Raw genomic sequence first — 24,805 nt, 5'->3', positions numbered from 1 at the left:
CACACCCTTTCAGCGGCGGAAGCCTCTAAGAAATCCTACATACGAATACATGTACCTAACTTCGTCAGAACATCGTTAGAATCCACTCCAGTTAAGGATATCGCATTGGTATAATAATTATAATTTATTTTGTACTCGTAAGTTAGACAACTTATATACTCTCTTTAGTTTTGCATTGTGAGGAGGTTAATCACTCTCGATTCCTGATCACCGATGTCTTAGGTCCGCGCGACTTATTTAATCGTATTATACTTCATGCTTCGTACTCGAGATTATATAGACTAGGTAGTATACGCGTGCATAGTGGATACCGTTCACTTTATTGAGATTTATGAAATATATTTTTTAAAATAGGGTAGGTTGATATACTATTGCCTTAACGCCCGGACGTCGCCTACTCATTCGCTTTTTAGTGCGCTACCGTTCCACTACGCCTTCGCCTAGCTTACTGTGAAAGTGTTATTTAAAGTGATATTTAAACTGTAAAAAAGGTAACGAAGTATCATTTTTATATAGTTTAAACATAATGGTGATAAATGTGAAAGTATTAAAGAAAAAATCAAAAAGTTAGGAAGGAAATTACGACGAAAACAGCGTCGACCCTACGAGCGTATTAATTTTTAATACTCGATGGTGATTTGGCTCATCGTAGATTTCACATACATGCTAAAATGCACCGTTGGATTATCAAGGTAAGGTTGGATATTACGATTGATGGATGATACGAACTCGAGAAATTAGTATCGTAGCCAGTACCTACGTTGTGACTGATTCTTCAATAATTACACGAGACGGTTAATTTTGTGAATAAGTACTAACCCTTGAGCAGGGACACAGTATTGTGGACAGTTCTTGCTTTTTCGCATTGGGGCTGTTTCTTACTGTTTATTTTACTCGTGATAACTAATAAACTTAGATGAATATGTTTCTTTTTTACGAAACACACAGTATTGTGGACAGTACTTGTTTTTGCATTGGGACTGTTTCTTACTGTTTATTTTACTCGTGATAAATAATAAACCTGAGTGAATATGTTTTTTACGCAACACACAGTATTGTGGACAGTACTTGCTTTTGCATTGGGACTGTTTCTTACTGATTATTTTACTCGTGATAACTAATAAACTTGATTGAACGTGTTTTCATACGAAACACACAGTATTGTGGGCAGTACTTGCTTTTGCATTGGGACTGTTTCTTACTGCTTATTTTACTCGTGATAACTAATAAACTTGATTGAACGTGTTTTCATACGAAACACACAGTATTGTGGGCAGTACTTGCTTTTGCATTGGGACTGTTTCTTACTGTTTATTAATAAACCTTAGTGAATGTGTTTTCTTACGAAACACACAGTATTGTGGACAGTACTTGCTTTTGCATTGGGACTGTTTCTTACTGTTTATTGGTTAGTTTGTGGGCAGTACTTGCTTTTGTATTGGGACTGCTTCTCACTGCATATGATTCACTTAAGTAGAAGTCTATTTAAACTATATGACTTACTATGCGGACAGTACGATAAGAAGTAGCTATCTATTAAAATTATGAATAGTAGAATACAAGAATAATAAAGTAAAGAAGTAATAGAATAAAAGAATGATGACGTCACGCCGATCTTAAACGGAGTTTAAGGATCTTAAACGGAGTTTAACGAACAAGAGCCGGAAATAAACCCAAATTCAAGCCCGGGTACTTCAAGTGCGGTTCTATCCAAACTTCCGCTAAAATCTGGTTCTTCTAAAGAACTTATGAATAAAAACTGATTCTTCGGAATATTCTATTCGGAATACTTACAGCTGAAAACTCTTGACTTGATAGTGAGTTGTGGATATTATTGGTATCTAGATATTCTTCGTATAGAACCATTGATAGGTAGATAAAAAATATGGCAAGGAAGTACAAAAAGATTTCTGTATTAAATTCCAGTATTGCACCACTGTGAGTCTAATAAAACAACAGTGTAAGCTTAGTGTAAGTAGCTAAATGAAAAATATTTAACTTCTGAAACTTCCAAGTTGATAGCTATCCGCCAATATTAAACGCAGAGATAAAAGCAACTGTTTCATATACTGTAACAACGCGATAAAGCAATAAAAGACAATCAAGCTAATATGTCTTCGGCTATTAGTTGTAATTATGAATCACACTGTTATCCTTAAAACAGAGATATACTACTTTGCTCAAACTATGAACGGGCGCGGCGCTTTACGGCAAAGAAAGCGCCCTTGCAAGGAGAAATTATCTTATGTGCGGAGTAAAGAAAGAGCTCCAGGAACAGCTTTCTTTACGGCGAGGACCTTTCGAGAGTCGAAGTCGGCAAAAGCCATAAATAGATCAGGAACTGATCTCCAGTACCCAAGATATTTCCAAATTCTGCCAGTTCATACTAGAAGGGTCAAGGCCCGGCTCGCAGGCCAGTGACACCCACAAGAACCAGCGATGGCCTCAAATCGGCAAGTCAAACACAGTCGGCAAGACTACTCGAAGCAGTAGCACTGCAGCGAGCTATAAACGTCGATAAACATGGTAAATCCTGCTGGCTAAAAAATGTATTTAAGGTATGGTCTATATGATCACTAACGACCCTGTGGTTCTTTCATACGTCAAGGATTACAAAATTCCTTTTTCACGAATACCAGTCCAAAGAGTACCTCTTAGCAACCGTGTATAATGTATATTATAGCAAACAAAGAGTACATTTTATGATGCTATTAGTAAATGATTTAATAGCTTAGGCGCTATTTCAAAATGTAAAGCTCAGTAGGTAACATTCTTTTAATACCTACATAATTAATGGATAGAGGTGCTTTATTTATAATTTAAAATCATTAAACAAAACAGATACGAATCATTTCAAGCTGAAAGAATTAAGAACTTTTCTAAAATTAATATGAAAAATAATAGTTTGATGTGCACAATAGACTTAAAAGACGTGTATTTTTTAACTTAAGATACATGAGGATAATCAAAGTTATCTCAAGTTCCCGTTTAATGATTCTATTTATGAATTTAAGGCCTTTTGGCTTAGAATATTATTGCTCCTTTTGTGTTCTATAAAGTTATGAAAACGGGAGTAGTTATTGAAAACATGCTAACACATGTCTACTTTATACTTAGACGATATTTGTCTTATTGGATACGACTATGAAACGTCATCGAAACTTACAACAAACCAGAAACTTGTTTATGAGTCTATTTTTCATTATAAATAATGAGAAAAGTAATTTTAATCCATGTTAAAAGTTCTCAGGATATTATATAGTAGACATAGAAAATTTTCAAGTCACAAAACTTAATAGAATCAAATCAGAAATTATAAAAATTTCGAAAATCAAACGTAAATTAGAGTGTTTGCCAGTTTTTTCGTTTATTGGTATATCTGCTTGCTCTGCTGTTCAGTACGGTTGGCTTAATACAAAACTTTTTAATAGGTGTAAGTACCTAAGTTATTTTGAAAATTTCATGAATATACAAAGTACATCAAAACATGAGTTTGAATGGTGGGATCGTACTACTGGCCAGCCAGTATGTAAAATTAATATTAAACAATTACCTGGATAATTTTTTTCTGATGTCTCAACGACTGGGTGGCCTTGCCTGTGGAGATCAAAGAGCTAGTGGCTTATGGAATGACAATGAATGTAATGCATAAATTCATTTTTTGGAAATTTTAGCTCCCTTCCTTCGTCTAAAAATATTTGCCGAAAAACTGTTTACACACAGGTTACACTTCCTAATTGATAACAACCACAGCAATTTCATACGTTAATCCAATGGGTTTACACATTTGACAAATGTTAATACAAAATAATACAAACCAGCTGTGGCAATGGTGTGAAAACCCAAAATTGTATGTTTTTACTTCATTTATTAGCTCTTCGGAGAACTCTAAACCAGACCAAGAGTCTAGACGTAAGTGTGCATCCAAATATTGAATGGCAACTTGTAGATTACCTACGCTTAAAGCTTAAATTATATTTAAGCTTGATTCTCCAAATATAGATTTATTTACAAGTCGATTGTTGAATAATAAATGTCAGAGATACGTCTCATGGCACAGTGATCCACGTGCGTACGCAGCTTTTACTATTTCATGGTTTAATCTTTATTTTTATGCATTTCCTCCATTTACTATGGTTTTTTAAATCGTCATGTTAAATTATTTATGATAATTCCAAAGGTATAATGATTGTTATAGACTGGCCTACCCAGCCATGACATCCACTGTTTAAAAATATTTTAGTGTTAGAAACGTTTTAATGTTTATGGCTGACAATGGATTAATCCATCTTATCCAAAGATTGCAGTAGCCTCCACGTAGGCAACTCTACCTGGTGGCAGGAGTCTTATCCATTCGGAGAAGTGTTCCAGGTCCATCTTTGGATATCGTTAGGAGCTCTCTGTCAGAAAACACTTATAAACAATATGAAGAATGCTACAAAAAGTGGCTCCTTTATTGTAATCAGAATAATTTGAATATGTCTGAAGTACCAATGCCCGATATTAAAGCTTTGGTAACTATTTTTTTCTTAGTTTTTTCGATATGGGACATTAAATTCATATCGGTCAGCTATAGCGTTGAACGACGATGTTAAAAGATTTTTTTAAGGATGTTTGTCGTTCTTGATCAACGCGGCCAAAGTATGACGACACATGGGATACGTCATTGGTCTTAAATTACCTAGGTAACTTATACATTAATTAAATCATAAATCTTGAAACGATTTCTTAAAAATTAGTTACTTTTTTAGCACTCATTACTGCACAAAAAGTGCAAACTTTATCAACAATAAAAGTTTGTAACGTATATCTATCAGATATCAAATAAATATACTAGATTTTATTAAAACCCTAGATGGTTGGAATAAACCAACCCTTCTTAGTCATTCCTGCATTTTAAAAAGAAATCACAGTTTAGTCCGGGAATAACGGTACATACTAGATTCACTAAAAAAAAAAAAAAAAATTACTAAATCACTCTGGAAAACTGCAGAACAATTATTGTTCATTAGTTAAAAAAAAAAAAAAAAAAACAATTTTTTCACAAACTTTATCAAGTTTCCTTGAGCCAAAGCGGAATTGATACTTCTACGTTTTTTTCCGACATGCTGCGCAAAGATTAGGTCTGTCAGTAAGTGCATCAAATTATGGAAACTGCAGGCTGGAACTCAAGTTCCCATACTTACTAGCTTTTACATTCGGCCTATTAAGGCCCAAACATTTATTGTTTTAGCAGGTCTATTATAAATGACTCAAAAGAAATATAAATTGTTAATTGATTCTTATATTAACTCAATAGTTATTGTTTATGATTAGAGGAATACTCTTTATAGTTATTTGTTAAAAATATAGTAGATAATTTGTAACATTTAAATCAAAATTTTCTTTTAACAACACGCTTTCTCATATTTTACGAATCTTATCTCTAAAAGTCTACCTAGTCTATATAATCTCGAGTACGAAGCATGAAGTATAATTAATGATTAAACGAACTTACCTGTAAGTGAAGTTCTATCATAATTATACGAAGGCTTCGTACGAAGAGATTATAATAACCCTCCCACCCTCACGCTACGCGTTTACCCTTATCGTAAAATATGAGGCGACAAATAATAATTATTAGCTAAACTCTAAACTAAATGAGTAGGCGACGTCCGGGCGTTAAGGCAATAGTATATCAACCTACCCTATTTTAAAAAATATATTTCATAAATCTCAATAAAGTGAACGGTATCCACTATGCACGCGTATACTACCTAGTCTATATAATCTCTTCGTACGAAGCCTTCGTATAATTATGATAGAACTTCACTTACAGGTAAGTTCGTTTAATCATTAATTATTAGTGAATGTTTCGGTTTTTCATTTTTGTAAACATTGAAAAAATTGTTTGAATGAGTATTTATTGTACATAAATAAGAGAAAATAAAGTGAAAAGGTAACAGACAGACAGACAAACAAAAATACACTTTCATATTTATAATATCAACACGGATTATTTTGAAAAATGCATGATATTTAGGTACGTGTTCTTGACTGACACTTTATTTTATAGGTAAGTACAAAGATTCAAATTTCTATTCCTTTAGACAGGGTTCTGTGAAATAAAATGGTGTAGAAATGCCATCCTTAGTGACTTTTATAAATATGTAGTATTTAATTTTGTGTCATTATTGAAAGTACTCTCCGGGCATGTACCTAAGTCCTCTTGCGGTTTCTTCGCAAAATTACATTCAATCAGCTGAATTATTGAAAACTTAACCGGGAATAATATATTAGCATGTGTATAAAATTAATTTAATAGAGGTTTTGTCAATTCACATTTTAAACAGATTAAATTAAGACAAATATAATCCAATTTTACTTCGATTAAATTTTTATTAAAATACCTTTTTGTAGTAGACCATCGAATAGTAACTATACCTATTTACCGTATTCGCGGAAAGAAGTAATTATAGCGTTCTCTCTGTTACGTAATTTCATATGAATGATAGAGATAAAAATCTCAGTGGACGCTAAATATATAATCACAAGCGAAACTATGTTTTCTAATTGAATTTGGAATGTTTATTGAAAACATGTTTGTGATTTGTTGGCGTCTCAAAATGGTAAACGTCCATTTTTAACCCCCGACCCAAAAAGAGGGGTGTTATAAGTTTGACGTATGTATCTGTGTATCTGTCTGTGGCATCGTAGCTCCTAAGCGAATGAACCGATTTTAATTTAGTTTTTTTTTTGGTTTGAAAGGTGGCTTGATCGAGAGTGTTCTTAGCTATAATCGAAAAAAATCGGTTCAGCCGTTTGAAAGTTATAAGCTCTTTTCTAGTTTTCTTACAAAGGTTTTTGTCTCGGGAGTTTTTTAAATTTTGAGTTATTATTTTTGCTTCTATCATATTTTGTATGTGATTACGTAGCAAAGAGAGGGCTAGTCTTTCCGAGGATAGAGTTATAGTCTTGCACAAGTGTACAATTTTTCTGCATAATCAGCAGAAAAGTAGATGCATAGGTTAAAATTATTTAAGTAAACCGTTTCACACTTGCCGTCCTAAAAAATATTTCCCTACGAAAAATCAAGCGTGTACCGTACCTACTTTGTCCGTTTAGTAAATTACGTGTATCCATAATGTTTTTTGATTACGACCCTTATTACGTTTCTCACAAGGACTAAAATATTTACAGACCGTCTTGGACGTTTTGTCTTATACCTAGTATCTAAAGGTGTGGGCTGTAATTAATTTTCGAGGGATTACAGAACAAATACTGGGATAAAGAAGGACTACTGAAGCTCTCACAACCGTTGTACAAGTAAATACCATAAGTAAAATAGGAACCATGAATGTTTCCTTTTAAATTAAGTATAATTTGTGTTTTGGTCAGAAAAGGATGATCTATTTTGGATTTTGGTGATTTTATATTCAGACATAATTATTTTCTCCTTTTGAATATTCTTGCCATTCAAATAAAACACGAGGACCAGTCCGTTTTTCTGTTAACACTTTTCTCTCCGTCACTTACTCCATACAATCGTAGTTCCAATTTCATTTGAATATTAAGCAACCAAAGTCCATGAAATTTTGCACACATATTCTAGAAACTAATATCTGTGCGTGTGGTGTTTTAGATTTTTCTAAAAATATGTAGTTTCAAAATTGCAGGAGCTCAAAGATTTATATGTGAATTTTTAAGACCGTATAACTTTTTAAAATTGGACTTTGGTTGCTTAATATTCAAATGAAATTGGAACTACGTTTGTATGGAGCGAGTGATGGAGAGACCCCTCTTAAGCTTTGTAAAATAAAAATAAGTGCAATACTTATATATTTTTTTAAATATTCATATAATACTCCATCCTAATGTATCCTCCTACAATATAAAGTTGCAATTTGTAAAAGATAATAATTCATTTAATTTTTAGTTACCTAGAAAGTAAATAAAAAGGTTATTTAATTGCGCAGAGTAAATGCATTTCTTTATGCATAGGGAGTCGTAAAACAAGATATATGCTGACAGGCACTAGCGTGAATTCGGTTCAAACAAAATCTATGGAAAAAGATCTCTTCTTGGATTCAAAAAGCTTCCCCACCTATCGTCTTTAGCAAACAAGCACGCCCACAAAAAACGTTTCTATGCAAATATGGCCAAATAAAGTGGGTACGAAACGACGTTTACGGGGAAGCAGAACCACTGGAAGGTGAAAACGTTAAATAGGAGATAAAATTCAATGGAAATCTACATTACAATAATTGTATTTCATAAATTGTTAAGAAGTTATGAAAAATAGTTTTGTTTCCAAAGAACTGGCGCTTATACAGTTTTCTGTCTAAAACCAAAACATTTTTACTTATTAGAAAGAAGATTTTTTAAATTTTTTTTAATAGCATTTTTTTAGTTCAGGCATTTCTTTAATTGGATACAAAAATATTATTGTAGGCTTATACATTTTCAAAGCCGCTCGTAAAACTTATGTTTTGTATAGGGGTTTTCAGGTTTCCGTACCATTCAAACTATTGTTAGTTAGTTTTATTATATTAATATAAAAATATTTTCTACAACAGCGAGACAATACAACACGAATTTTTCAGCCTCTACAATTTTTATTCAGGTCATTTCCAGTACTGCACTGCTCTCGCCTGAACAGACTTCGTTCTCCCGAGGGATCGCATTTTCGGCGCCGTTTTATTCGCGACTCATGCTTGATTTTCTCTATACATATTTATGATTCTACCGTTCCTTGCCGAGTAAAAGGAATGGATTTCATGGTCTCTTAGACAGGTGACCGTAGTTACGAGCTCATATGTTTAGTTTATTTAAAGACTGTATGATAAAAATATTCAATGCTGGAAGACATGGTTATATAAAATACTCGTATCTATATGCAAAAGTGTAGCTTGCATCCTGGACATGAGCATATACTACTTTTACTTAATCAAAGACTTCCTACGGGATTCTTATAAGAACCTAAAACCTTGCAGACAAAGCTGCGAGCCTCTTATAGGTATTACATAGGTATTTTATTTTACTTGATTTTCTTTCATTTTTTAAATAGAATATAAAATGGGAATAGAAAATGGCCTTAACTTGAGGCACCTATGTAGGTATAAAAATATAAGGAAAACCTTTTTAAAGTCGTTTTATTTCGCCCGTTAAAAGGATTATTATTTCACACCCGGAAAGTTATAAAGTTTGGGGCAAAAATGCTTTTACGTTTAATTAAAATTCACAAATTTAAAATAAGCATAAATTAATGTAGAGGGAACCAAATAATGGATTCTTTCGATGGATGATGCAACTGCATTAAACGAATTGTTTTTATTATTATTTTATACTGTACAATGTAGCTGTACATTGTAACATTTATCTTATTCAAAGCTTTTTCCCTTTCATCGTGATGCAAAAATGATGTGTTTATACTATTATGATGTACGATTTAATGCTTTATTTTAAACTACATGATCACCCCATCGGCGGCTCACTACTGAGGACATCTCTCAGTATGAGAAGTATTTGGCCATAGTCCACCATACTGGCCAAGTGCGGATTGGCAGATCTCCATCACCTTTGAGAACATTATGGAGAACTCTGAGGTATGCAGGTTTCTTCACGATGTTATCTTATGTTTAATTTTTTTAAACGCACATAGTTCCGAAACGCTGTGAAAAGGTGCGTGTCCAGGATCGAAGCCCCGGCCTCTCGAGCAGGAGGCGGACGTTCTAACCACGAGGCTATCATGGCACTATTTTAAATATTATACAGGCTGTAACCAGAATGCTAGCAAAAACGAAGACAGGTGATAGAACTGATGATTAACAACTACGCAAGAAAATAAAAAAACTGTATTTTTTAAAAGTTTGCAATGTTTTGCAAATAAAACATCTGACTGACGCTATAGGTCAACGAACGTTCCGTAAATAGGCCACTCGAAGTCAATGCAGCGTTGTAGGTGGGACATTGACCCGAGTTTTGCACGCTATACCTACAATGCGGGTTTGAAAAATATTAAATCACTACAACTACAAGATAAGGCAAATGCTTATAGGCATTGGATAGTGTTAAGTTAGTTTAATAATAAAGCTAAGTTTTTGCTAGCATTCTGGTTACACGGTACACCCTGTATAGGTTCGTAACTAAGCACACTAATATGGAAAACATCTAAACAGATCAGATAAAAGCCATCTCATGTAAGAGTATTTAAAAGGTAAATAATAAAGTATTTTTTTTATTTTTTTATTAAGCCTTTATTTACTCCTTATCTTTAAGTACAATAGGTTTTCTTACAACTATCTAGCTATTTATTTTACAATTTTTACCGTTATTTTATGTTAGTTTTGTTAGTAAGTAAAATTGTGTTTTGTATGTGTGTGTGTTCATATGTTATGTTTTGTAGTGTTGGTTAATTAAATCGTTAGTTTACAAATGTTTTAAAACTACTTAGTATATACCTACATTTGTATCTATTGCTATATACATATATTATTATTGTGTAATTATTTGTTTGCGTAGGTAATCACTATTAAATCTAGATAAGGATCCCATATTTGGGTATAAGGCCTCCCCCCGGTTTTGTCTTTATTTTGTTGTATTTTTCATTAATGCAAGCTCTTGAAAAATCCATAATATTTATATAAATTCTTTTCATATACTTCTTTTTTAGATTCCTCACGTTATTAATTAGTATCCCAGAATTTTCCTTTTATGTTTATGTAATTATCATAGCCTCATAGGTAAGACCTTACTTCATAAAGTACTTATGTCACTAAAATCCACTTATGGTCGCAGGCAAGCGATACACTTAAATAATATTAGTTGGATTGGCTTCACAAATTGCTGAACTAGACCGAGACAAACTTAACTCCTACGAACTTCGTCTGCAGCGAACAATCCATCGAGCAACTTTGGATTGATTGTACAAACTCCCCGGCTCTTGCAGTCTTAGCGTAAGATCACTACAGACTTCAACTTCCTATAGTTACCCCATTTTATATGGATCAAAGTAACAACATTGATTGAAGAGGCTCACCCGTGACGTGGATGTAAGATACCTACTATTGTAGAGATTGTAGACACGTAGATGTCTTTATATTTAAACTAGTTGATGCACGCGACTTCATCCGCATGGGTTTCGCACACTCTTCGCGCTCTACCCCAAAAACGGTTGATCGTATGAAAAAAGTTCAAACAAAAGTTGTAGAAAATTTTATTCTCTATAACTTTTATAATAAGTGCAAAAACCGAGATATTCGTGAAAAATCGATTTTTATGACCGTTGATCTTCAATATCTTAAGAATCGGACACGATAGCATTTGAGACTTTTGAGACAACATTTAGAACGACAAAACAAAGGTTTATACCAATTTACAGCTTATTCTTCAGCTTATCTTTCATTCCGAAGTGAAACCCCTAATATGACTGTACGAAATTGAAGCAAGCTGTTTAGAAAATCTTAACATTTTCTTTAAAGAAAAGTATTTTACTTTAAGTCAAATTAAACTTTCAAGATAAAGATGGCTTCGTTAATAATATAGGCAAAGAGAGGATTGAATCTTGATTAAAAGCCTGTTTAGGTAGGTATGACCCGGTCCAGATTGTTCAAAAGTTTTTTAATTTAAAAGTTAAAATCATTATGAGAGAGTTCAGTATATCAAGAATAGACAACGGCATTTTGTTTAAGAGGAGTACTAATAGGTACCTATCTTATAATTTTTTTTACCCGTTTATGTATATAAACAGTTTGTCGGTTTGTACGTAAACAAAAGTATAATGTTTATAATATTATGTACAAACTATTATCAGGCTATATTGGTAAAATTATCAAATTTTGCATGTAGGTGACTTGGTGTAGCAACATTGTTATGCAAAACAACAAAAACAGTATGCATTTAAGGCGATGCAGTGCAGAGACATAGTAGCACGAATTTCACAGCGAGTTTAACCGAAAATCCGGCACTATCACACTATCACACTATCACACTAATATTATAAAGGCGAAAGTTTGTGTGAATGTGTGTATGTGTGTGTGTATGTTTGTTACTTCTTCACGCAAAAACCACCGGACGGATTTGGCTGAAATTCAGAATGGAGATAGATAATATCCTGGATTTTATCCCAGAAAATCAAAGAGTTCCCACGGGATTTCAAAAACCTAAATCCACGCGGACGAAGTTGTGGGCGTCAGTAGTAAGTCTAGTAGGTCTGCCCAATTACGATTCTGTTGTTTTAGAATTCCATTTTAAAACCAATTACCTGCTCCAAACAAAATTTTGCTGTTTGGTTGCAAACGATATGCCTACATCCTAGTTTTTTTTTAATTTAACCACTATACATATAGTTGGAAATTATTCTTGAAGGGGTATCACATAACTGGATGTGCAAAGCAAATTGTGAACATTAAATTTACGACTCGAAATCTGTTTTAGTATAAGGACTGATAGCAGATAGAAGAAATAGAGAGAAACAAAAATTAACTAGAAATCATCTTGTAAGCTAATATCGACAACATTACATAAAAACTAATTTTGTATGAAAAGAAGTGCAATAATATAATATTATTTAAAATTATGTTCGCACATTTAGAGCGCATTGTTTCTGATAATGAGTCTGCTCTTTCTACACAATTCTGGTTTGAATGAATTTTCGTACAAAGCCGTAAGCGCCCAAGTAGTTCGCGGCATTATTTCTTTTCACGTCGGCCGTAGTCATATAATCACTATCCGACAAATTGCCGAGGTTTTTCGACTTTCCGGCAACTACGGCGGGACATTGCCTAATTGCCATGCATTTTGAGACTGCCTTAAAAGAACAATCAAAAAAAAAAGGAGAAAACATGTTTTACAGTTTCAATGTAATTATAGAGAAACGCTGATTGAAATCTTTTGTAACCCCCGACCCAAAAAGAGGGGTATTATAATTTTGACGTGTGTATCTGTCTGTGGCACCGTAGCTCCTAAACTAATGAACCGATTTTAATTTAGTTTATTTTGTTTGAAAGGTGGCTTGGTCGAGAGTGTTCTTAGCTATAATTTAAGAAAATTGGTTCAGCCGTTTGAAAGTTATCAGCTCTTTTCTAGTTACTGTAAGTTTCACTTGTCGGGACGTGTTATAAATTTTTAATTTACACTTGTCACTCGTGTTATATTGTAAAAATGTGCGTTAGATTGGTGCATTGTTTGTTACTCATCTTTATGGATATTTCTTAACGTGTTTTCAATCTTGTATCATCGCCATCTACGTTAAAATATAATGGACTACGTCATAACTATGTTGAGAGAGGTAATAATAAAGTCAACATAAGAGACTTCCTTTAATAATTTAATTTAGTTATTATATTATATTTTTTAAGGTTTTTAGTTTTAGGTTCATTATTTTAATAATTATTATTTAGTTATTTAGTTAAGTTGTTTAGTTTATTATTTACTAGCTGACGCCCGCGACTTCGTCCGCATGGATTTAGGTTTTTCGAAATCCCGTGGGAACTCTTTGATTTTCCGGGATAAAAAGTAGCCTATGTACTAATCCAGGATATCTATCTCCATTCCGAATTTCGGCCAAATCTGTCCAGTGGTTTTTGCGTGAAGGAGTAACAAACATGCACACACATACATACACACACACACATACAAACTTTCGCTTTTATAATATTAGTGTGATTATATTATTTATTTAGTCAATAAAGTATACATATAATAAATATAAAAAAGTCAACATTCTTTAAGGGATTTAATCTTCTCCGGCGTATCTTGACGGTGTCTGTGTGGAGGATGTGCTTATTTTGCTTATTCTGCAAGACGTGTAATAGAGATGGTTTCTTGCGTATTACTTTCTCTACTTCTGATTTTAATTAGGAATTAAAACCTAACACCATATTTCAGATTAGTTTCGTTACGAGCTACAGCTACTGCAGACTGCTTGACCTAGTAAGTGTATCATTTAGTTAATTTTAAGTTGAAGTAGCTTCTCATATTGCTGATCCAAACAGAAACAAACTTCAGTCTTGCCAAGTTCACCCGGAGCGTACAATCCTATCGTTGGAACTTACGATTGATTGTGCAAACTTCCTGCTCTTGCAGGCTTGTAACGGCTGTACGCTTTACGACTTTTGTCAGAAAATGTTTACCTTCCTTGTCTAAATATTAGAGGTATTCGGACGCAAAGAAAAGTTTCATGTCTGTCAGTAGTATAAGTGTCTGTAAGAAGTCAGTGCCTTAGTATAAGTTCCTACGTCACACTAACGTTGGTAGAATTCGAGCATCGGAACATTAGCGTCGAATAAAATGGATTTTAACTGCCTTGTTTTAAAGCTAAAGTTAGTTCATAAATCTACAGACAGCGGCTCCAAGCGGAAAACTTGAGAAATTAAAATCGGCGGTACTGAGTTTTTTTTTACTTTAAATCATGTAGTGCATACTTTACTCTGACGTTATTGTGTTTCAAGTTCGAATTCTATCAATATTGGAAAGATGAAAATTTCATACAGTTTACCACACATATCTACTCGAATAGCCTAAATATGAATGGGCCATCATGGATATAGTATCCATGACGCTGTCGCTATTGCCTTTACACTTTAAAGAACAACGCAAAGTAAAAATTGCATGCAATTTAACTACAAGCGAAATGTTCCATGTGTCTACTACCTAATAAAGTTTAGAGATGCACCGGAGCCGATAAATGTTTCGCATTCTGGTGCAGTTAGTACAAAGAAAACACTAAAGGCATTATGCAGGTACGTGACAAACCGACGTGCATTTCATTCTTCAGGGAAATACGGCTAGTTAGAGCTGCTCTTACATTTAAACATATTACTACGGTACTGCAGTGACTTTTACAAGCTATACGAGTACCTACTTCTTTGTAAGAAAAGTTTAAGAGGTTGTTTCAGTTGACTGTTTTTGACGACTTATCTTTGCTCTGGCGCAATTGTGATGCCTTAGGTATCTAAATAGAGAGTCTGGTCCCCGGAATTCAATCTCAGAACTCTTATTTTTTGAGTCATTAGTAATATAATCCTGAGGAAACCACCATGCGTGAGAGTTCTCTATAATGTTTTCAAAGTTGTATGAAGTCTACCAACCCGCACTTGGTCAGTGTGGTGGATTATCTTCTCATCATTCTGACGGGAGATCCGTCCTCTGTAATTGGAGGACGATGGTGATGATGATGATGATGATAATGAAAGAAATTGGGCTATAATTATATAAGTAATAAGTTCCGCTGTGATGTGAGAACAGCATAAAACACAGCTCTGGTACGAGCCATGCTTGGAGTGCTTGAAATGTGCTGCATTTTCGCTTTGTAAGGTGTCCGTTGTCTGTTTGAAATCACAGTGCGTTAATAATATACAGTAGGTACAAGGCCGCAAAAACAAAGGACGTGCGAGTTCAACCATTTCACCCAACAGATGTGGACGCAAATTCGCACGGTATTCACAGGAGCACGTTTGACTTTACCGAGGCAGTAAAATATGTGTATTTATAGGTTGTAGGGTAATTTATTTCACATTTGATGATGCCCCCAACTTGATCCATGTAGATTTAGGTTTTTTTAGGGTTCCGTACCTCAAAAAAAAAAACGGAATCCTTGAAGAATCACTTTGTTGTCTGACTGTCTGCCCTTCTCATCAATGACAATATTATTATTAAGATCTAAAGATCATTTCTGTAAAATCAAAGAAAATTGAAAGTTGTCGTGCTCGCTTCGTTCGCGAATCTGGTGCCTGCAATTTTCTTTAGCAATACAATAATTAATTAAAACAAAGGATTGTTTTGTTGCGAAATTTTCGTCTCATAGTCCAGGTTATTCGCCTAAGGTGCCGCGTTCGCCCGCGCCGCCTCTGGAAAAATAAATACTTACTTATCATGTAAAAAGTAATATAAAAAGGGTAAATGTTTTCCGAAAAGAATTCATGTAAGGGACAGCTTTGTGTAATTTTTAACAATGGCTAACCAGGTTCGTGGACAGGCCATAAAATATATGTTTGTGTAAGGTACTTTGAATATTTTATTCGGGCCTGAGTAAACAGACTGCCCTAGGCATACAGCGGGTCTCTTCGATGTTAATATATTCGCAATCACGTATGTCTGTCTGGAAACTTAGAATGGTTACTATCATTTGACTTCAATAAATCATATTATATAACTATGTTTTTAACCCCCGACCCAAAAAGAGGGGTGTTATAAGTTTGACGTGTGTATCTGTGTATCTGTCTGTGGCATCGTAGCTCCTAAACTAATGAACCAATTTTAATTTAGTTTTTTTTGTTTGAAAGATGGTTTGATCGAGAGTGTTCTTAGTTATAATCCAGGAAAATCGGTTCAGCCGTTTGAAAGTTATCAGCTCTTTTCTAGTAACTGTAACCTTCACTTGTCGGGAGTGTTATAAATTTTAAATTTACACTTGTTAAACTCGTTAATAATTTTACATACAATTTGTTACTAAAAATTACTCTTTGTCTTTGTGGCAAAGGATACCAAGATTTTAGCGACCTCACACATTTATTTTGTTATAACTACATATAATGAAAGTATTTTAACTATTATTTAAAGTGCTTCTAATATGCTTAATTTTTATTTAAACTTTATAACTGCTTCAAAATAGACCGCTTCCCAAAAAATCCCAAATGAACCTCTAAACCAAATATGAATAATATAACAAAACTATTTAAGTATAAATGGAATGTGAAAACAGCTATTCGAGATTGGATATTATGTAAAAAGGCTGTGTCGCGTTCTATTGAATTTGTTATTGAGGGTCAACATTGATTTAACTTTTTTTTGTATTAAAAGCGCAATAATCGACGGCGCTTCTACGTAAAAGTTCGTTTTGAATGCTTGTCTGTAATATTTTCATCAATAGGGGGAATAGCCGCACTATAGGTAGGTACTAATTCATTTATTGAAAAAAAAAATGATTTTTTATCGCATGAAGTTAAAGAATCAATAACCATGTCTGAAAATGTATCTATACTTAATAATAATTTTGCAGATATTAATATAATAAAATTCTGTAAGCAAACATAGGTAGGTAAATCTTTTATTTTTCTTTTTTAATGATTCATTACTAGAAGAAACTTTAATTTAGCCCCCTAAGCATCTTTATCAAAACCTACAAAATAAAAGGTGAATGCAGACTAACTATGAGGCCTATTAAAAAAATCTTCAACAAGTGAGATTCAAGGAATTAAATCTCTGCAATTTATGCGAGACAGTATTAAAAATAATTATCCTTAAAAATTTGGCTGAAAAGGTCTCAAAGTCCGTTAGGAAGCGCACAATTTAGCTTCTCTTTCGAAATTTTAATGGCCGTGGCGACTTTCTCAGACGTTGTTATGGTCCATTTGGTTAAATTGTAACTGTTTTATTCGTTATTTGCACAGTTAGACTACAACAAAGGGATGGAGATAAAACAAATAAATCGTGTGCTTAGTCAACGAGTAAATATAAGACGGAAATTATTGGGCCATTCGTTAGTGGATAACTTAATGGAAGTTGCTTTGTGGAATTTGCTCTTATTAAGAGTGAATCATAGCATGTACCTACCTGATCGATAAAAGTTTTCAAGGAAATGCTTCTATAGGATTCATTTCATTTTTACTGCATTAATAATAATATGTACCTTCGTTCTATAAGAGTACCTAATAAAGATTACCTACTAAAGAAACTTGTCTGAGGATTCCAATTCTTTCTAAATTAAATAAGCTAACAAACTGTCTATACAGACAAGTCTAAATTAAAAATTTATAACACCCCCGACAAGTAAAGGTTACAGTAACTAGAAAAGAGCTGATAACTTTCAAACGGCTGAACCGATTTTTTTGGATTATAGCTAAGGACACTCTCGCTCAAGCCACCTTTCAAACAAAAAATTAAATTAAAATCGGTTCATTCGTTTAGGAGCTACGATGCCACAGACAGATACACAGATACACACGTCGAACTTATAACACCCCTCTTTTTAGGTCGGGGGTTAAAAATGAGATGAATCACATATTGTTTTTTCGTATCCCGTTTTAATATTTCAAGTGAACTTTAGTACCTACGCGTAAATAATTTAAAGGTAGTAAAAAGAAAATAGACGTAGTGAATATTGTGAACACCGTCGTTCCGTATAAATATTGTATGAAAAGACTTCACAGGACAGCCATTGGGCAGTAAACGGTGTTTTATGGGATAACATATTTTATTGTTTTAGGTCTGTAAGTCGCTGGAATATTTATTCCACTATATTGTTTACAAATTGAAAAGACTTCCGGAGTTGCTTTCACCTATGCAAGCATAAAGATTGCTGTCTCACATTTTATTAAAAGGAGTCATTGCTTTCTTATCTTATTGTGAAAGTCATATTCATTTGATAACTTAACAAGGTTGTCCAACCCAATGGTCGATAATTTTGCGGATATTTTCAACTGCCGACAATTTGAGGGTATTGCTCTTTTCTGGGTGATAGAGAATCAGTGATGTCCCACAATTTGGTTTTAATCTTATTGTTATACAAGCGCAGCTATGCTACTCGACCTTCTTGTGATTCAGTACATTCATAATAATGTTTCTAAAAAAGTTCTAAGATACGTCTATGTAATCAGTTTAAAGTACGAGTAAGTTAGGTATTTCGGCGCTCTTTGCCTCCTGGATGTTCATCTCATCATTAGAAGAGTATGGTTTCCTCCATGCAACTCTATGTTGCAGTTGGGTTTTTTGTAATGTATGGATTTTATCTAATGAAAAATCTTGCTACCCGTGCCCAGGAAAGGTCTTCTTATCCTTCGCTGCCTGTGCTGTTTCTTTATTACTCCAGGTCAGCATAATGCCGCATCAAATTCCATTTCACAGAGGCTAAAATTAGCGTAAAATTTCAATTCGAGACTTTAAATAAAAAAAAACAATGATATTTTGATATAGAATGTATGACTCGGATATTTATTAAACAATACCTATTTTTTTCAAAAGATTAGGTACCTACTTATTCCTATTTCAAGTAACATACTTGTAAATGCACGTTTTCCCTTGAATCACAATTTTCAATCGTTTTATAGTCAAAAGTTAGCAGTTCTGAAACTCGCTACATGTAAAATTCAATTTTCAGCGGCAGCAAACTTAGATATAAATCTGGTTATCGCATCAAACATCAGAGACTCTTGATAAACTATTGAAAATTTTGCCTTGCACTTCATTTTGTACACTCATCGTATTATATTACTCTTGACTCTTGATACGAGTTTTGTTATCGTTTTGCCTTTGCACTTGAAGGTGTTAAGCTGATGAGAATCGAATCACTGGGGAAATCTAACAATATTTTTAAAACTATGCAAATGAAAATTTCGGCGCTGCATACCCTATAGTCTTTTTTTAGGCACTCTCGAAATCACTTTTAATCATCAAATGTATGAAGATGGCGGAAATTTTAAGGAAAAACTGCGTAAAACCTGTTTTGTTTGTTTAACAGCTATGCCACGATGAGTTGTAGGTACCGTAATGATTCCTGTAATACCCAGAGTTTACACATTTTTATCGGGGGAAAAAATACCTAACATTTCCATGACAATCGGTTCTGGTAAATGAAATGTTTTGGAAAAAAAAAATTGAAGCTAATATAATCTTTAAAACATAACGTATAAAAAGTATATAATAATAGTAATATATGTGTAAAAAGAAAAGTCACAACGGAACAAACCTACTGACTGACTCATTCCCGCCCAGCAAAAATACGGCCCTAGAGAGCTGCTTAAATGCATTGAATGCAACATTTCCAAGGTTTTATCCTTGCGACCAAAAATATACAAACTTCAACACACAGCCCCTGTACCTAGCGTTAATGCTTAACGTACGCTCAAATGAACGTCTCCGCGACCCAACCTGCGGATAACAATAGGAATAAAACTGAGCCCACATGACAACGTTATAAAAATATACGGTTACGCATCCTTAAAGCCGTGCATTGAAGTAAATATGGAAGCTCGTTAAAATTGCTAAAATACCGTGAAAATATCTCGCAACGTCGGACACCCGGGGGACTTGCTCGGGATTTTCTAACGATGAGCTTTCTCAGGCACTTTTTCTAATACTCCCTCCAAAGGGTTCTGCATCTTGAATGTCTAACAACGGTTTGAGGTTTTTGATGGAATATTAAACGTTTAGCTAGTTTGTACGAGAGGTTTTTCTAATGTGCGCGCTAAAATAGAATTCTGTTTGTACTGAAATAATGCATTTTTTACTACGTCTACGCTTTTGAGATAGATACGTCTCTGTTTTCACTACTAACGTACAACATGCGATTATCGTGTTAAGGTATGGTAGTGTTTTCGCATTCCACTGACGACTCTTGAAGCTTCGACTTATAGTCTGAGTTAAAGCTGTTTTTAACTCCCGACCCAAAAAGAGGAGTGTTATAAGTTTGACGTGTGTATCTCTGTATCTGTGTGTCTGTGTATCTGTGTATCTGTGTATCTGTGTATCTGTCTGTGGCATCGTAGCGCCTAAACGAATGAACCGATTTTAATTTACTTTTTTTCTTTTAAAGGTGACTTGATCGAGAGTGTTCTTAGCTATAATCCAAAAAAATTGGTTCAGCCGTTTAAGAGTTATCAGCTCTTTTCTAGTTTTCTTGTAGAAAAGAAGGTTAGAGAACCGTTAGGTTCATAATATTATGTCAATTGACAAATGTCAAGCTGTCAAGATGGACGTTGCCTAAATACATAATTATATATTTGAAAATGATGTTTTGGAAAACTTAGATACTTTAGATCGTAGGCGCGGAATAGTCCAAGAAAATCAGTTCAGCCGTTTGAAAGTTATCAGGTCTTTTCGGTCTTTTCTAGTTACTGTAACCTTCATTTGTCGGGGGTGTTATAAATTTTTAATTTACACTGGTATAATACTGAAATAGCTGCTAGTAAGTAATACAGTGAATTGTATGAAGACAAACTGTGGACTGACTGACTGTGACTACAAACCATATTATAAACTAGTCGTGTACCCGATGGGATTTCATCTCATTCCCTATTGAACCCCTTAGGGTCAATACACATTGGTAAGCTAAATTCTAAAAACTTTACATTGCATATTGATGCGCATTCAATGCACGGTCACTAGATCAAATTGTCCTCGATAAAAACTTGTACTTTATGTGGTGGAGATATGATAATATGTAAAACTTTAGAATTTAGTTTCAACTCGCTCCCAAAGTGAATCGACTCTCAGGCGATGAATTTTACAAAATATTTCTTAGTGCTCACCTTGTGCTCACTTATTTTATCGGAACTCGTGTGCGTTAATTTTCATTCTTCTGGAATCTAGAATTATGGGCCCTTCGTTAAACTGTGCATTGTCTCTCTGTCAGTCAGTCAGTGTTATAGTTTTGTTATGTAAGCTGCTGCCGTAGCACTTTGTGTCATTCTACAATGCTTGACGGATTGCGGAAAACCCCTTCTTTCATTTACTTTTCTCTCGAATGAGAAAATAGATTCTGTAGGTATTAAAAAGTCATTCTGCTGAAATGCAATATAAATGTAAAATAATATGACGCGGAAATTCTATATTATTCAGCAGTTTTCACAGCTGGTACAAAAATGGGAAGACCAGCTGCTGTTGGGTGACACTGTTGGCACAATTTATTACTTGTCTACCAAGATGCTACCATGCTTTCATTTTTACCCGACTGGGGCAAAGCCAAAAGGAAGGGTTATGATTTTAGCAGTCTATATATTATGTATGTATGTGTTTCCACAGATTCTGTGTGTTCCACCGTAGCGCCTGAACTACTGGGTCGATTTTGATGAATGCGGTGTCAATCGATTCTTCGTAAGGGTCCGGGTGACATAGGCTACATTTTATACGAAAAAATTGACCTAACGGATGTTACATAAAAAAAAGGGGGGTCTCCAAAACTTTTTTTTGCTATTGTATCGAGTGGGGTGTCAAATGAAAGAGGAGAAAATTCTGAGGTCATGAATATAAATGTACTACAACAAGCGACAGAAAAACAATTTTACTATAATGTTTCAGCGTTTATTAAGACGATTGCAGTCGGGTTTTAGTTTTCAACTTTATCTAGTTGAAACCACTACAATATGCGTGAAAACAGATATGCTCGCGCCCAAATATAGACAAAATAATAAGTTACTTAAATGTAAAAAAAAAAAATTATAGTCATAACTTTTCAATACTTATCAACCACCAAGTGTATTGGAAATTAATGTATGAAGGCATGCTGTATGCGTGTGAAGAGGCACCTATAAAGGTAAGATTATAATAATAATAATTAATCTCAACAGATTATAAAATGAAATAAAACTGTTTTTGGTAAAGTGAAAAATCTAGACACCATAACTAAAAATATGAAAAAAACATTTGTTTTAAAATGACCCAAGAAAGAATTAATAAAACTTATCTCAGCCGGCTTCAGTATTAAATTTAAAATTTTGATTTATTACCGCCATTTCTCTCAAGTGAGATTGAATGTAAAATGTTCTAAAGCAAATAAAGTGAGACGCGCAATTTATCAGAATAACGAGCTTTTCCGAATCTCTTTTTGGTGACACTTGGTTCATTTATATTTTTTCTTATCCATTTCAGCTCGATCACACGTAGGGTATTACTCACACGTCACTTCTTTGAAGATAAGTGTAGACTTAAGACCAGACCGTGCTTAACTATACTGTACAGGTTCATCATACTGGACTTTGGAGTTTGGACATCAGTAAGAATCCAAATATTTTCACAAACTTTCATATCTGTACTAACTAAGAGTATATAATTTTATTTATGGAGACGCATTCTAACGTCCGGTTTAAATATTCAATAGATGTATCTGTAATCTATCGGCATATCGGTAAGTTAATTGCGTAGTAAGCTTTAAGTAAGCTGGTAAGATTAAACTGTCAAACAATAATTTCAAGTTCGTAGAGAAAAAAGCGATTGACGTTTTATTTTTTAATAAAGAAGCAACTTCCGATCACGTATGAGAAAATATTTAATTATCAATTAAATTGTATGATGTCTAATGAGATGACGACTTGTGGTTGGAAAAAGTTTACTTTAAACTTAAGAGGGCTCTCTCCGTCACTCGTTTCCACTCGTTTCATACAATCGTAGTTCCAATTTCATTTGAATATTAAGCAACCTAAGTCCATGAAATTTTGCAGACAAATTCTAGAAACTAATATCTATGTCTGTGGTTTTCCAGATTTCTGTTAAAATATTCGGTTTCAAAGTTACGCGGTCTTAAAATTTTCATACAAATCTTGGAGCCCCTGTAATTTTAAAACTGCATATTTTTAGAAAAATCTAAAACACCACAGACACAGATATTAGTTTCTAGAATATGTCTGCAAAATTTCATGGACTTTGCTTGCTTAATATTCAAATGAAATTGGAACTACGATTGTATGAAACGAGTGGAAACGAGTGACGGAGAGAGCCCTGTTAAGACTTTTTGAATTTAGTTTGCAGTCGCCTTAAGCCGTTATCGCTGACTTGTCTGCTCGGAAAAAGAACTATTTGTCAAGAAGACGAAGGATTTGAAATAAGGTAAGGGGTGTTAGGAATAGATATAATACAATTTACTAAAATTGAAGTTTTACTTATAACAATAACAATGTCAATGCTTTGTGGTAAAGAAATAAATTAAATATACCAAAAATAACATTAATGTGGTAGGCTCTATAAAGGGTTTTAAGTAATTTACACTAACACAGTAAAATTTATTTTTATTCGAGAAGGGACCTACAAGATAAGTAATTCTGTATCAGACAATTGCGTTAGCATGACTCATGAGTGATAAAGATGACTGATTGTTGCAGCAGAGAACTATCCAGGTAACTAGGTGATGCCCGTGACTTTGTCCGCGTAGATTTAGAGCATCAAAATATAAGTATTGTGTCCATTCACCAAAATGATTCATAATAATAAAAGACACACCCTAAGAAAGCTAAAACGTTTTAATTATGCATTATTAATATTTACTCGCTGAAGTTGTGAAACCGTAACTTTCTTAAAAGGATTTCGACTGAATTATAATAATATCTCAAAGGATTGCAATTGAAATTATGGATCAGACGGAATTAGCATTTATATTCAGATTCGCGACGAAAGTTACTTATTATTTCTCGGAATTTCTTATTAACTGGCTTTTGTCTATGCACGGGTTTTGATCTCTTTAATATTTTTTCTACTTGAATAGGTAAGTATTAGATTTAGTTTTTCAATATGCTGGAAAAATTATTTCATTTAATTTGAGTTCATGTAACATAATTATAGGTGCATAAATATCAGACCTTCAAAGTCAAACGTCCATCTAGTTACCTACTGAGGATCAACGTTGCTTAACCAGCACGATGGAATAATATACGCTGTCGGAACTAGGCCATGATACCCTCACAGTCATATTAATAACTATTATTTAATTAGCCATATTTCTTTCCTTGTACAAAGTCCCACAATCCAAATTATGCGAGGGTCAGTGTAAAAGGGACCGTATACAGCACCGTAAATTGCTTAGGTACAATAAAATCGTAACACGACCATGCTCTATTGGGACTAGATGGGGCTTGAAGAAAAATACGACATTATAAATAACTGATGTAGAATCCCTACTTATTTTCTATTGTAAATATGCGAAAGTGTGTTAGCTGGTTTGTTGGTTATCCTTCAATTAGGCCGTAGTAGTAACGGAGTCGATGATCGACTCACTGGCTCAGTCAGTCTGGTTGAGTTTGTTGTGGGCTTCTTCTTAATTTTCTTTCTTCAAAATTTTTTTGTTGCTATTATAGCAACAAAAAAATTCCCCCCTTTTATCCGTTAGGTCAATTTTTTTCGT

This window comes from Maniola jurtina, chromosome 8 (assembly GCF_905333055.1).
Source record: "Maniola jurtina chromosome 8, ilManJurt1.1, whole genome shotgun sequence".
Classification (NCBI taxonomy): domain Eukaryota; kingdom Metazoa; phylum Arthropoda; class Insecta; order Lepidoptera; family Nymphalidae; genus Maniola; species Maniola jurtina.
This window is presented reverse-complemented; position numbering follows the sequence as displayed.